Source organism: Ovis canadensis, chromosome 18 (genome assembly GCF_042477335.2).
Source record: "Ovis canadensis isolate MfBH-ARS-UI-01 breed Bighorn chromosome 18, ARS-UI_OviCan_v2, whole genome shotgun sequence".
NCBI classification, from domain to species: domain Eukaryota; kingdom Metazoa; phylum Chordata; class Mammalia; order Artiodactyla; family Bovidae; genus Ovis; species Ovis canadensis.
Genome location: NC_091262.1, coordinates 43676198 through 43692140, shown reverse-complemented (window position 1 = coordinate 43692140; position 15943 = coordinate 43676198). Strand labels below are relative to the sequence as shown.

Here is a 15943-nt window from a genome sequence, read left to right as displayed (position 1 = left end):
CGCAGAAGCAAAAGACACAAAAACACCTCAATCTAGACCTCACACCACATATAAAAATGAACTCCACTGGAATTACAGACCATGTGTGCATGTGTACTGAGGTGTTCACGTGTGACTTTGTACACGTGTAGGAGTATATGTGTGTGAGCTTCTGTGTTCAGTGCATGAGTACGTGTACTTGTGTTTCTGCTGGATGTGGATGCATATATATGCATGTATGCATAAGCATGTATGCATCCTTGCATAACTGTGTGTCTGTGTGTTTGTGTGTGTGTGTGTGTGCATGTTAAAGAGGTCTGGAAAGCTATCTAGGGGATATTTAGACAGAAGTTCCAGTGAGCTAGATATTTACACTTGACATTTCCAGCATATTTACAAGAAGTGAAACAAAGGGAGTAGATGTGATAGCTCTTTTCCATTAAAAAATAATTAAATTTCATAAGCAAAGGAGAATTTCAGCTTTTACGCTAGAACGGGCTATTATAAAATTCAGTTTTATCTAAGTATCTATCTCTCCAAACAGAAGAAACCAGTTTACCTAAATGAAGGAACAAACAAATAAAAAGGAAAAAAGACATCTACAGACTGCATCGCCCTGGATGGCTCTGTAATATTTTATAATAGCTGACATTGAGATAGGTAGATTATTAAGAACCCAATCAGTTTCCTATACTTACCTGACAACTTTATGACCTGAATGTGTTAATCTACTCATTGTACTCTTTGGATATCTGAGTTTCAAGCTTTAATCACTAGGAACACTTATATTGAAATACAAATGCACACAGGCCTGCAAATAAACTGGGACAATCAATTTCATCCCTGGCTCTCACTGCCTCCCTTTGAAATGAGGATAGTAGCTCCTGTTTTACACGGTTCTAGGGGTGACTACACAACACAGTGCCTCACCCACAGTGGGTACCAAAAATAGGTTATATATGATTATTACTGTTGTAATTATCTATTCATTTAGTTGCAAATATATTCTTAAACTAATAACTTTAGACACCTAATAAAACCCTCTGGAGTACCATTCTTTCAGAAGATTTGCTTTTATGTCATATCAAAAGAACTTATCTTATACAGGCCTTCCCTGGTGGCAGCAGAGAACCCGCCTGCCAATGTAGGAGACATGGATTCAAACCCTGGGTTGGGAAGAGCCCACGGAGAATGAAAAGTGGCAACCCACTCTAGTATTCTTCCCTGAGAAATCCCATGGACAGAAGGAGCCTAGCGGGCTACAGTCCACTGGGTCGCAAAAGAGTCAGTCAAGACTTATTAACTAAACAACAACAACAATATATGTATTTTTTCAGATTCTTCTCCCTTATAGATTGTTATAAGATACTGAGTATTGCTCCCTGTGCTATATAGCAGTCCTTGTTGTTTATCTATTTTATACGTGTTGTGTGTGTGTGTGTGTGTGTGTCACTCAATCGTGTCCGACTCTTTGCAACTCCATGGACTGTAGCCTGCCAAGCTCCTCTGTCCATGGAATTCTCCAGGCAAGAATACTGGAGTGGGTTGCTGTTTCCTCCTCCAGGGGATTTTCCCCACCCAGGGATCGAACCCAGGTCTCCTGCGTTGCAGGCAGATTCTTTACTGCTGAAACATCTGGGAAGCCCTCTATTTTATATATATGTTGATAACTGTGTGTATATGTTAATTCCAGACTCCTAACTTATCCCCCACCCCCTTGCCCCTTTGGTAACGTACGTTTGTTTCTGTGTCTGTGGTTCTATTTCTGTTTTGTAAATAAAAAATATTAATAAATTTTAAAAGGCTGGTTCACAAAAGGTGATGCACACAAAGTTAAAGTTTATGGGATCAGCTGTCTGAGTTAAGAAAGAAATGACACTTTTAAGCAGAATATATATGTATAACTCCCCTGAGGAAAGAACGATGAAGCCAATATCACTCAAACACTTAAGTGCTAGCTCAAGATCAAATAAGAAGCTTTGCAGCTTTGGAGAACAGCAAGTTTGAGGTAGTTGATTTCAACATTTTATTTGCTCTGAGGCCAACCCCCTGGGGAACCACTGACTCCTTGGGCAGCTGGGGAGTCAGGGCCACCCAGCTAGAAAGTGGGAATGAGCACTTGACCCCAAGACCCCAGAACCTCAGAGCCCAAGAGCCGATGTTTCCCATGGATGGAGGCACAGCCCGTCTGCCCAGCATCCCCAGCCCACTGCCCCGAGTTTGGCACCAACGGGCAAAGCCAGGTCCCCTGGGGGGATCTCAGGCCCCCGGCTCTGCTACCTTCCTCACGACCTGGGGTGGCATGGGCCCATCCTTCCTGGGGAAGTGTGGGTGTGTGTGACACAGACAAACACAGCGCCCTGATCACACCTGCCCCAGAAGAACATGAGCTCCTGGGATCCAGGGAAGCAGCTACAGGAGAAGACTGAGGCCCTTCCTGTCAGGAACAAGGAAGCAGGAAAAGGGAACGGAAGAGAGGGACTCAGGGTCCTGGCCCAGGGTTGCCGGGGAGGACCCCCACGAGGCCCAGGGCCTGCCAACCTTAGGGAGGGGGCTTCTCCAAGAGGGGCTTCTCTGAGCCTTCAAGTTGCCTCAAGGCCATGCTTAAGCATGCTGGTTTGGAGCACGCCTCTCAAAACTAAGTAACTCAGGTTTTCAAGGGGGCAGAAATTCCTCATGGTGCATACTGGGAAATGAAAAAAAAAAAAGGGCCACCCTGATATTTCTACCCACGTGTTCAAATGAAACTCAAGTAATCAACAAAGATTTCCAGGATTGCACAGGGAACTATATTCAATATCTCGTAATAACCTATAATGAAAGGGAAGGTAAAAAATATACATATATGTATAAATAGATCATTGTGCTGTATACCTGAAACTAACACAATATTGTAAATAAATCAACTATATTTCAATCAAAAAAACAACAACAAACCCAAGTGCTCTCTTCTGTGTCTCTGCAGAAGCAGAGATCTGATTTTCAACTTTGCTCCACGCATCCCATCAAGTTGATGTCAGACCTACAACCTAGTTCTTTCCCCAAGGAATTCATCCCAAAGGGACACAGAGACAGGCAGAGGGGCCCCAGCTCATAAACTGCTAAGGAGGAGGAAACCGGAAGAAGGAGGTGGGAAACTTCATGGGAGCTTTGGGTTGGGGATGCCAGCTGGGCTGGCTATCACTCTGGAAAGCAGGAGAACAGGGGACACCATAGAGCCATCCTGCAAGCTCTGTCTGACAAGCAGGAAGCACACTGGCTGCAGCCACAAGCATCCTTTATCACACCAGCCCTCATCTGCTTTTAAGAATCGCAGGGAAGTTTGCCAAGGGGGAGGCTGGGGTTAGCACACGCAAGCTTTTATAAACAACAAGGTCCTACTTTATAGCACGGAAAAATATATTCAATATCTTGTGATATACTGTAATGGAATAGAATATAAAAAAGAATGCATATACATGTATAACTGAATCACTTTGCTGTACAGCAGTAATTAACACAACATTGTAAATCAACTATACTTCAATAGAAAAAAAGAAAGCACTGTGGGGAAGAAAACGAGACAAGTAAAACGTACAGAGGAAGCATTTTGAAGATAATCTAGTAGCTAGAAGTACTCTCCAGAAGCAATCTAATCCATGTCCACATGTAGCTTGGAAATCACATGTATATTCACAAGCTATTTCCCTGGTAAAATTTCTAAAACATTCTTAAGGAAGATTCCACAGCCAGAAAATAAAACCATAGGGACTGAATAAAACCAGAGTGACTAAATCGAAACAGAAAGAAATCTAAAACCTTCAGATAAGAAGTCCAATTAGTTATCTGTAACTGAAAGGCAAACAGACAGCAGGCCAGGGAGGTCCAGGCCTGCAGCAGGGAGGAAGGGAGTGTGACTGAGAGTGTGAGGAGTAACCAGAACAGGGGGTGAAGTCACCTCGTGGGAACACTGTTCGCTGGTGGATGCTTCCTGCCATGAGTTTGCTTCTCTGCGCAACCTTCTAAGTGTAGGGACCTAGATTATGAGCACTCAGACTAGGGCTCTGCCCTGTCATTAATGTTCATCAGCCTTTTAGCCAAAGGTCCGAATCAGCTTTCACGGGTCACAGATGAACTCAGGGTTGGAGCAGCACTCACTGGGCATCAACCATCCTTCCTGCCTCTGTAATCATTCCCAGTGAGCACCAACCGTGGCTCCAGCCCCACTGGACACCGCTTGCAGGACTTACTCCTGTCGCCAGTGTTAAACACGAGGGCACTGAGGGTTGTGAAGTGAAGCATTTGCCCAGGTCGTCTGGTCAGCATGTGACAGAGACAAGGGGCACACCTATACAGTCTCATTTCAGAGTTTCTCTTGACTACCCAGATACTCTCTTGTGTGATCTCATAGATGTGGAAGAAGTAAAAAAGGGAGGACTACATTACAGGGAAGGAAGTCTGACACGCAGATTGAATGATTAGTGAAAAATCATAATATGACCAGCAATGGGTGCCAAAATCATTGGTGAAAATTATCTGGGAAAGAGAATATTTCTATGATCTCAAACCTCACCCCACAGATTACTTATTAAATAGAAGAAACAAATAAGGTAACATCATAAAGGAGAGCTCTGGCAGAAACCACCTTGGCCAGCTGAACTCGTCACTGCCAATACTAGGTGATGATGACGTAAATGCGAGGCAAATACACGAGATGTCTACCTGCAGCTAAGGACGAAAGAAACAGTCAGACAACTCCTGTGAGATACTCTACAAAACAAAAGGCTTAGATTCTTTACAAATATGTGAACATTGCAGAAGACAAAAACAAAAACAGGGTTGTCCCTAGGACCCCAAGATTAAACCAGTCAATCCTAAAGGAAATCAACCATGAATATTCACTGCGGGGACTGATGCTGAAGCTAAAGTTCCAATACTCTGGCTACCTGATGTGAAGAGCCGACTCAATGGAAAAGACTCAAGATGTTTGGAAAGATTGAAGGCAGGAGAAGGGGGCGACAGAGGATGAGACGGTTGGATGGCATCACCGACAATAGGTATGAGTTTGAGCAAACTTCAAGAGATGGTGAAGGACAGGGAAGCCTGGCGTGCTGCAGTCCATGGGGTCGCAAAGAGTTGGGCACAGCTTACTAACAACAAAGAGATATAACTGGACTCAGTGAATGACATTTAATCGAATACTAAATAAGGGAAGACAGTTATAACAGATATCTGGGGGCAACCTGGGGTATTTGAGAAGGAAATGGCAGCCCACTCCAGTGTTCTTGCTTGGAGAATCCCAGGGACCGGGGAGTCTGGTGGGCTGCCATCTATGGGGTTGCACAGAGTCGGACACGACTGAAGTGACTTAGCAGTAGCAGCAGCAGCAGGGGTATTTGAATTGGAACTATATATTGGAAAACACTGCTTTATCAATGTTGACTTCCACAGTGATAATGGTATTATAGGACAGTTTTGAAGAAGATAGTCTATGAATCTAAGAGATATATGCAAAGTATGTCATGATGTCTACAGCTTATGTACAAATGATTCAGAGAGAAAACTGAACATGCATCCATAACACACACACATCCATATTTACAATCCCTCCGTGTGTGTATGTATCTGAGTGTGTACTTGGGTAAACATCTAGTAAATCTGAGTGAAGAACACAGGTGTTCACTGCCCTCTTTTTCCATTTTCCTAAGAGTCTGGAGTTTATCAAAAGGAAAAGTAGGCAAAAGAGTAAATGAAGAAATTTGTTTGAAGAGTCATAAGGTAAAAGAATTGCTACTCTCTGATATCAACTAGACAAAAATTCTATTTCTGGACAAGCACTAAGAAGAACATTAAAAATAAAAGCAATTAATATGGTAATATAAGACTTTACTCTTTTGCCTAAGTTACCCTTCTAATATTTTAAAAATCAATCATGATACCTACAGATGGCAACAGAGTTGCTTAATAAATTCTGCACTAGTATAAATCAAATTACCTCCTGGTTATTCACTACAGCCATGTTCTTTAGAAGGGTGATGTTTACTATTCTAAACACAAATCTTAATGCAACATGAAATCCATTTCATAATTTCCTCTCAATGGACTTCAGCAGGTAAATTAATGCACTCTTGCTCCCTGGCTTTAAACCTGATTTTCAGGTCCTCTGTTTCCAGGACCACAACAAGCTCTCTTGTTGGAGATGTTGATTGCACTTGCCCCACCCCAGCATAGTCACGACAGACCCCATGAACATGGAACTCACTTTTCAGACACTGCAATTCACTGGAGGTGGGTGGCAGTCAGGCACCTGGGGCAACGTGGCACTGTCTCTGCTGGAAATGGCCCATTGTTGCCCCAGTGGATGGCGTGAGACCACAGCCCCTGAGAACTCTGAAAAAGATAATAATGAAAAAAAAGTTTACATTTCATCAGAAGTAAGAACTTAAAACTGTTTTATATTTCAAATTTTAAAATGATTTAAAATATTTGGTATGCTATGAACTTGAAATGGTTTTTAAAAATTGTTTAAATAAGCTTTATTGACAAATAGGTTACACATAATAAAATATATGTATTTTAAGTATATGAAAGTATGAACATGAAAGTCACTCAGTCATGTCTGACTCTTTGTGACTGTAAGTCCATGGAATTCTCCAGGCCAGAATACTGGAGTGGGTAGCTGTTCCCTTCTCCAGGGGATCTTTCCAACCCAGGGACTGAACCTAGGTCTCTTGCGTTGCAGGTGGATTCTTTACCAGCTGAGCCACAAGGGGGTCTCCTGCATTACAGGTGGACCAACTGAGCTATCAGGGAAGCCCCTTAAGTACATAGATTTTGACAAAATGTTTACACCTGTGTAACCACCACTGTACTCAAGATACAGAGTTTGACCTTGAAATGGTCTTGACAGTGAACCCCATGCCCCTGCATCTCCCTCCCTCACACACCATCCCACCCTTTAATTTTTAAATAAATGAAGGCATTGAGAGTTAGTTCGGGATAAAAGGAAAAGTCTCCTAAGTGAGTGTCAACTCAAGGACGTGACTGTGAGGTCAGAGTCATGAGAAGTCCACGGGCTATGCTGATGCTCCAGGATAGGTGCACAGAGAGGCTCACAGACAGAAGCTCGACTTCTGACATCCCATGAGAACCTCAGGTGGCACAGACCACTGGGAATCACAAAGTTAGAAAGCTATTCATCATCATCCTTGCCAGGGTATGGTGTGGTCCTCAGGAAATTCAAGAGGTCAGGCTGATGACCACTCCTTGTTCCTGGTGGAGTTCACCAGGGCAGGGGGGCAGAGTGTCACCCACAGCATCTTGAGTCAGGAGGGTTCCTGTGGACCACACCTCAGCCCAGGTGAGTGCAGGGTGCTCCCCAGCAGTGTTGGGGGGGCAAATAACATGAGTGGCATGCTGACTCCTGAGATCTACTTGCTTATCTGTGATATGGGCTTTGCTGGCAGGCATCAGAACCCCAGGACGCTCATAAGCTAGGAGGGCCATGACTGCACAGGTGAGGGGAAGGAGCTGGGTCACACCCTACACACAGTACCAGGACCCCGCTCTCTTCCATGTTAACACACAGGTTCTGGGTGAAGTCTGAGGATCTCTCCTGCATCCAGAGACTGCCTCTCAGGGGGTGCACCCACAGCCTGGGTATGGCCAGTCCAGTCTCTGTAGATCCTGAGCACCCTGAGGCTCCAGAACCCAGGCTGGTTTCCCCTTTGACCTCTATACCCACATGGGTAAATCACATATCCTCATAAACCTAACTGAATTTTTAAATAGACATTGGAAGACACTAAATTCAAAAGAATGAGAATCCATAGCCAAAATCAATTTTGATAAGAACAAAGTTCTCACACTATTGGGAAAACTTGGATATCCACATACAAAAAAATGAAGCTGGGCCCTTACCTTACACCATACCTTAAAGCATTAGTCGCTCAGCTGTGTCTGACTCTTGGCAACCCCACAGACAGTAGCCCACCAGGCTCCCCCGTCCATGGAATTCTCCTGGCAAGAATACTGGAGTGGGTTGCCATGCCCTTCTCCAAATACTTCAAAGTTACTTTAAAATGGATCAAAAACCTGTATTTAAGGGCTAAAAGTATACTTTTAGAGGAAAATCTTCATGATCTTGGATTTGGCAATGATAACTTGGATATGTTACAAATAGCACAAGCAACAAAAAATTTAAACTTCATTAAAAACTTCTGCACATCAAATGACACAGAATGAAAAGGCAACCTATGGGATAGGAGAAAAAATTTGCTAACCATATAGCTGATAAGTGATCGATTAATATCCAGAATATATAAAGAATGCCTACAACTCAAGAGAAAACCCAAACAACTCAGTTTAAAAATAAAGAACTTTAATACCCATTTGTTCAAATAAGATATACAAATGGCCAATAATCACATGAAAAGGTACTCGACATCAGTAATCAGTAGAAAAATGCAAACCAAAACCACAGTGAGATACCATTTCACAGCCATTAGGAGGGAAAAAACAAACAAACAAACAAGAAAACTGGAACCCTTTTGCATTGCTGGTGGGAATGTAAAATGGTACAGCTTCTATAGAAAACTTCTATAGAAAACTCTGTAATCAAGATGAGGAACCACAAAAAATTAAACAAAGAATTACCATATGATACAGCAATTCTAGTTCTGGGTAGAGCTGAGATTTGAATAGACATTTGTACAGTCTTGTTGATCAGAATTATTCACAATAGCCAAAAGGTGGAAGTAACTCAAGTCCCCATCAATGAATGAACAGATTAAAAAAATGAGGTCTAGCCATACAATGAAGTATGATTCAGTTTTTAAAAAGTGATATCATATGATATTTACCTTTCTCTGTCGGACAATCCCTAGGTCCATTCATGTTGCTGCAAATGGCATTATTTCATTTCTTGCATGGGTGAGTAATCCTCCACTGTATACATGAACCACATTTCCTTTATCCATTCCTCTGCTGATAGGCATTTCGTTTGCTTCCACGTCCTGGCTATTGTAAACAGTGCCGCAGTGAACACTGGGGTGTGTGTATCTTTTTGAATCGTGTTTTTCTCTGAATATATGCCCACGACTGGGGTTTGCTGGATCATATGGTAGCTCCATTTTTAGGTTTTTTAAATTTTATTTTTAATTGGATGATAATTGCTTATAATATTGTGATGGTTTCTGCCTACGTCATCATGAATCAGCCATAGATATACATATGTCCCCTTCCTCTTTAACCTCCTTCCCCATCCCACCCCTCTAGGTTGTCACAGAGGCTTTGGGTTCCCTGAATCATACAGCAAATTCCCACTGGCCATCTACTTTACATATAGTAATATATATGTTTTAATGTTACTCTCTCAAATTATCCCACTCTCTCCTTCCCACACTGTGTCCAAAATCTGTCCTTTATGTCTCCATCTCTTTTGCTGTCCTGCAAATAGGATTATCAGTACCATCTTTCTAGATTCCATATATATACGTTAATATATTAATACAATATTTGTCTTTCTCTTTATGACTTATATCACTCTGTATAATAGGCTCTAGGTTCATTCACCTCATCCACCTCATAGAATTGACTCAAATATGTTTCCTTTTTATAGCTGAGTAATATTCTATCATGCATATGTACCAAAACTTGTTTATCCATTCATCTGTCAATAGACATCTACATTGCTTTTATGTCCTGGCTTTTGTAAACAGTGCTGCAATGAACACTGGGGTACATGTGTCTTTTTAAATTATGGTTTCCTCTGGATATATGCCCAGTAGTGGGATTTCTGGATCATGTGGTAGTTTTATGGGGCTTTCCAGGTAGCACTAGTGGTAAACAACCTGCCTGCCAACGCAGGAGACATAAGAGATGTGAGTTCGATCTCTGGGTTGGAAGATGCCCTGGAGGAGGGTATGGCAACCCACTCCAGTATTCTTGCCTGGAGAATCCCATGGACAGAGGAGCCTGGCGGGCTACAGTCCATAGAGTCACAAGGAGTCGGACATGACTGAAACATCTTAGCATGCACGCATGCATGGGAGTTTTATTTGTAGTTTTTTAAGGAACCTTTATACTATTCTCCATAATGGCTGTACCAATTTACATTACCATCAACAGTGCAAGAGGGTTCCCTTTCCTCCACACCCTCTCCAGCATTTATATTGTTTATAGATTTGTTGATGGCCATTCTGATCGGTGTGAGATAATACCTCATTGTAGTTTTGATTTGAATTTCTCTAATAAATTGAGGGTCTTTTCATGTGCTTGTTAGTCATTTGTATGTCTTCTCTGGAGAAATGTCTACATCACCCAAGATGCAGAAAACAAACTAGGGGGCAAGGAAGGAGGGATAAATTGGAAGGTTGGAATTGAATGTATACAGTTCAGTTCAGTTCAGTTCAGTCACACAGCCGTGTCTGACTCTTTGCGACCCCATGAATTGAAGCATCCCAGGCCTCCCTGTCCATCACCAACTCCCGGAGTTCACTCAAACCCACGTCCATCGAGTCAGTGATGCCATCCAGCCATCTCATCCTCTGTCGTCCCCTTCTCCTCCTGCCCCCAATCCCTCCTAGCATCAGAGCCTTTTCCAATGAGTCAACTCTTTTGCATGAGGTGGCCAAAGTACTGGAGTTTCAGCTTTAGCATCATTCCTTCCAAAGAACACCCAGGACTGATCTCCTTTAGAATGTACATATACACATTACTATAAATAAAATGGAAACTAATAAGGAGCTACTGTATAGCACAGGGAACTCTACACAGTGCTCTGAAATGGCCTATATGGGAAAAGAACCCAAAGAGTGGATATATGTATACGTATCACTGCTTCACTTTGCTGTGCACCTGAAACCGACACAGCACTGTAAATCAACTATATTCCAATTAAACTTTTTTTTTTAAAGGAAGGAAATTCTTACACTCATTATAACATGTAGGAACCTTGAGGACATTATAAATGAAATAAGCTAGTAATTAAAGGGCAGGCACTATATGATTCCACTTATATGAAGTATCCAGAATAGTTAAATTCTTAGGGGCAGAAAGTAGAATGGAAGTTGTTAGGGTCTGGGAGATGAGGAATTGAGTTAGGATTTAATGAATAAAGAGTTATTACAATGAGGGAAAAAGTCCTAGGAAGGGATGGTGGTGATGGTTGAATAACAATGTAAATGTACCTAATACTACTGAATGGACACTTACGGTACATTTATCTTATGCACGAAAGTGTTAGTCACTCAGTCGTTTCTGACTCTTTGTGACCCCACAGACTGTAACCTCCGTTTGTGGAATTCTCCAGGTAAGAACACTGGAGTGGGTAACCATTCCCTTCTCCAGAGAATCTTCCTGACTCAGCAATCAAACCTGGGTCTCCCATAGGGCAGACAGATTCTTTACCACCTGAGCTACCAGGGAAAGCCCCATGTTATGTATATTTTCCCATAATAAAATATTTTCAAAATAAAAAAATACCCAAAAGAATGAGAATCAAATTAAAGATTTTTCCATTGGGCACACAGCATTCAAAGAGAAATATTTTAAGACAAGAGGTGAAGGGAGTAGAATTTGGAACCTAGGACTATATGGATAGACAAATTATCTTTCAAGAAAAAGATGATGTATGTTTACAGACATACAGAGGCTCAGAAGGTTCACTGCCCACAGACTCTTCAAAATATTTACAGAGAAAATACTCAAATAAAAAGAAAAATAAATCCAATGGGAAAAGGTAAGACACAAGAAATAATTATTAGTTAAAAGAAATGATAATATAGTATTTTTTGGATTATTAATCAACTGATTGCTACTAAAACTAAAGGTTAAAAATAAAAGGGCAAAATGAGCTATCTTAGTCCAAAATTAAAAAAGGAAATCCTAAATTAATATTAACTGACAACAAAATAAGTTCAACGTGTAAACCTTATAAATTCACCACATTATAACTTAAAGAGGAAAATCAGATGACCAATTCAAAAGACATACACTGATATAATTCAACATCCATTCACAATAAAAGAATCTGTAGCAACGTAGAAATAGACACTCTTTAACCTGATATAGGATATCTTCTAAAAGATGACAGGAAATATTACACTTTATGGTGAGATGCTGTATGATGTTGAATGCCCTTCCTTGAAGATCATGAGTAAGATATGGTCACACAGTCACCACTGTGCTCTGCTGTGCTTAGTCGCTCAGTTGTGTCCGACTCCTTGCGACCCCATGGACTGCAGCCCGCCAGACTCCTCTGTCCATGGGGATTCTCCAGGCAGGGATACTGGAGTGGGTTGCTGTGCTGTCTTCCAGGGAATCTTCCCAACCCAGGGATTGAGCCCAGGTCTCCCACACTGCAGGCGGATTCTTTACCATCTGAGTCACTAGCGAAGCCCAATACTAGAGTGGGTAGCCTATCCCTTCTCTAGGGGATCTTTCTGACCCAGGACTCCAACTGGGATCTCCTGCATTACAGGTGGATTCTTTACCAGCTGAGCTAACAGGGAAGCACACTGTCACCACTGTAGGTCACCAATCTCCTGGAAGTCTTAGCCAGAGCACTAAGGACGCATAAATAAGTTAATTAAAGTGAAAAGTATGACAAGTTTAAAAGAAAGGAGAAACCTGCCTTATTTGTGGAAAATACGGCTTAATACATAAAACATAATCTTGCTGATAAATTATTAGAATAAAAGCTTTCAGATACAAAATGAACATATAAAATCAATTCTGTGTGTATGAACCAGAAAGATTTAGAAAATCAAGTAAAAAATGCCATATACAATAGCATCAATATGAAATATACAGGAATGAATCTAACAAAAAGTGTACAGAAACCTCATGGAGATAAAATAGGTCTGAATAAGCGGAGATATAGATGAGGAGACATTACACTTCTAAAGGTTCACACACATGCCCTTTAAGATAACTGCATTAATATCTTAAAGGACATGTGTGTGTCGGGTGGATGGGTGTGATGTGTACATGAGTACAACTGGCAAATTAATTCCAAAGTATATTTAGAAGCCCAAAGTTCAATGCACATTGAAGATAAAGGATGAGATGGAGAAAGGCCCTGTGAGGTAACCAGACTCATCACAAAATGACAGAAATGCAGACACTCTATCATTACAGTATAGGGATAGACACGTAGGGAAGTGGCCCAGGATAGAAAACCTAAAAAAGGATCACATATATATATATATATATATGGACATTTGATACATGACAGATGATTTTCGAGAGCAGTTGGAAAAGAACAGACTTTGCTCCATACAATGCTAGCACAAGTGATCATGCAAATTGAAATAATGAAATTGGACCCCACCATACCAAGAATAAATTTCTAAATTAAGGCTAAACTATACAAATTATAGAAGAGAATATGGGAAATTTCTTATGACTCTGAAGTAAGGAAGAATTTAAGTAAGACAAAATAAGAGCATAAATATGGCTAAAATAAATTATAAACTGCTTTGCATAAAAGTATTAAAACTGTTAAGAAAGTGAGTGGACAGACCACATGATGTGAGGAGATACTTACCAGACATATCACTGATTAAGAAATGCTACTCAGACAATTTAAAGTACTCCTAAGATTTACTTAAAAAAAAAAAAGAAAAAGAGAACCCAAACAAACAAATGGGCCATTGAAATAAGCAGAAATTTTGTAGAAATTGTGCAGAAATGCAAGAACAAAAAAGTAAGAGACATAGAAAAAATTCATGTCAGAAAGAAATTCTGACCATCTAATTTTTATGAAAATAAATGGAAAATAAGATCTCAAAGAGATAATATTTTATACCTGCCAGACTGGCAAAACAATTTAAAGAAGCAAAGCCATATATGGACAAGGATACAGAGAAAATCCTATGGACCCTTCTTTGGATGCTGGTCAATGGCAAAGGCAGTGCAGTTGTTTGGGAACACTGCATGTCCTGACCTAGATGAAAGGCACCGGCCTCCCGGGAACTCTCCCACATCCTTTGGGCCTCACACATGTGTGCACCTGAGAGCACACTCAAGCTCCTAGGAGCACAGAAACCACCAGCTGCTCAACTGCAGAATGGAATCCAAATTTCAGGCAAAATGAGTGCATGATGGCTACAGACATCAACATGGCTGGATAGATAAACTATACTAAGGGGAAGAATCAAGCCACAGAAGAATGCACAAAATCCACTTATATAAAGTGCACATAGCAGGCTGATCCAGGCAGTTTAGCTTGGGAATCTAAACACTCCTGGACTTAGGATGGTTCTAAAATACTTACATATTTTTCAACTTTAGGGTGGTGTGACATTTATGTGCATTAAAGCAGAAACTGTACTTTAAAAATCTTTAAAATTTTTAGTTTATATTGAAGTATAGTTGATTAACAATGCTATGTTAGTTTCAGGTGTACAGCAGAATGATTCAGTCATGCATATATATGTATCTATTCTTTTCTAAATTGCTTTCCCATTTAGCTTATTATATAGAGTGTTGGGCAGAGTTCCCTGTGCTATACAGTAGGTCCTTATTGGTAATCTATTTTAAATATACCAGGGTGCACATGTTTCGGCTATTGTAAACCACACTGCAGTGAACACTGGGGAATATGGATCCTTTCGAACCATGTTTTTATCCAGACATATGCACAGGAGTAGGACTGAAGGATGATATGGTAGCTCTTGAATTTGGATCTTTTCCTGGGCAAGTGATAAACCATATAACCTGTTCTGGAGATGCTGGGCATTGGCAGTGAGCCACCCCACCATGAGGGTAAACAATCAATACACTTACAACCAGCCTGGACCCTGTAAGTACAGTATTCAACAGATCACATGAGATATTCAACATTTTATTATAAAACAGTCTTTGTGCTAGATGATTTCACCCAACTACTTCCCTGGTGGCTCAGAGGTTAAAGTGCCTGCCTCCAATGCGGGAGACCTGGGTTCGATCCCTGGGTTGGGAAGATCCCCTGGAGAAGGAAATGGTAACCCACTCCAGTATTCTTGCCTGGAAAATCCCATGGACGGAGAAGCCTGGTAGGCTGCAGTCCATGGGGCTGCAAAGAGTTGGGCACGACTGAGTGACTTCACTATAGGCTAATACAGGTGTTTTGAGTGGGTTTGAAGGAAGCTGGGCTAAACTATGATGTTTGGTAGGTTTTATGTATTAAGTGCATTTTGACTTGGGATATTTTCCATTTACAATGGCTTTATCAGGATGCTGAGGGAGACCTGAGTAAACATGGATGATTTAGGACAGTGGTGACCTCTGTGGGCGGGGGAGTGGGCACATCCATGAATTCTGGGTACAATAATGTCCCTCCTGTGTGACAGGTGCGTGGCTGTGTAGTTTATCCTTTAAACCATTCACACAGTTTTCAAAGCACTTTTTTTTGGTCCACATGTTATTGCTTTAAAAAAAAAAAAAGAACAAAAAGAGAAATATGCAGAGTAAAATATCCTAAAAAGTCCTTATGAAAAAGTCTAATTATAAAGGTACAGAAATCATCCAGGAAACCTATAAAACTCCACTATAAAACAGGAGTTGAACACTGAATAAAGGGAGAATATTTCCTGGACAAGCAGACAATATTGTAATATTAATTCACTTGTAATTAATCTATTAAAACCAGTAAAATCTCAACAAATTTCCAGCAATCTTAAAAAGCCATTTCTAAGATTCCTAGAGAAGGAATGTCAAGGCCAGGTGAAAGAAGGCTAGTTGTACCAAATTTAAATTTTACTGGCTTGCTTTGGGATGTGAACCTTTTACTGTAAAACACCACTGGTCTGGACAAACAACCAGTTTGTTTCTCAATACATTTGGCCCCAAGACCGAAGGGGAAATAACCAGGTACTAAACTGAGTTACAGACGTAGACCCGCTAGTGGACAGTCTGGGCACAGCTCTGGGAGCCCCAGCACTGGGTCCTGGGCCCACAGGAGCCCGAGCCAGGCGTGGAGGCAGGAGGGCAGGGACCCACA

The 15943-nt window shown here is 41.2% G+C and overlaps 1 protein-coding gene across 1 annotated transcript in view; it reads right to left on the bottom strand.

The window, feature by feature from the left end:
- Nucleotides 1–15943, bottom strand: part of OTUD7A (OTU deubiquitinase 7A) — a 382459-nt gene that overhangs the window by 187225 nt on the left and 179291 nt on the right. Inside the window, exon 2 of the mRNA XM_069560072.1 lies at nt 6221–6348. The gene's annotated coding sequence lies outside the window, so the exon portion shown is untranslated. The remainder of the gene's footprint in view (nt 1–6220; nt 6349–15943) is intronic.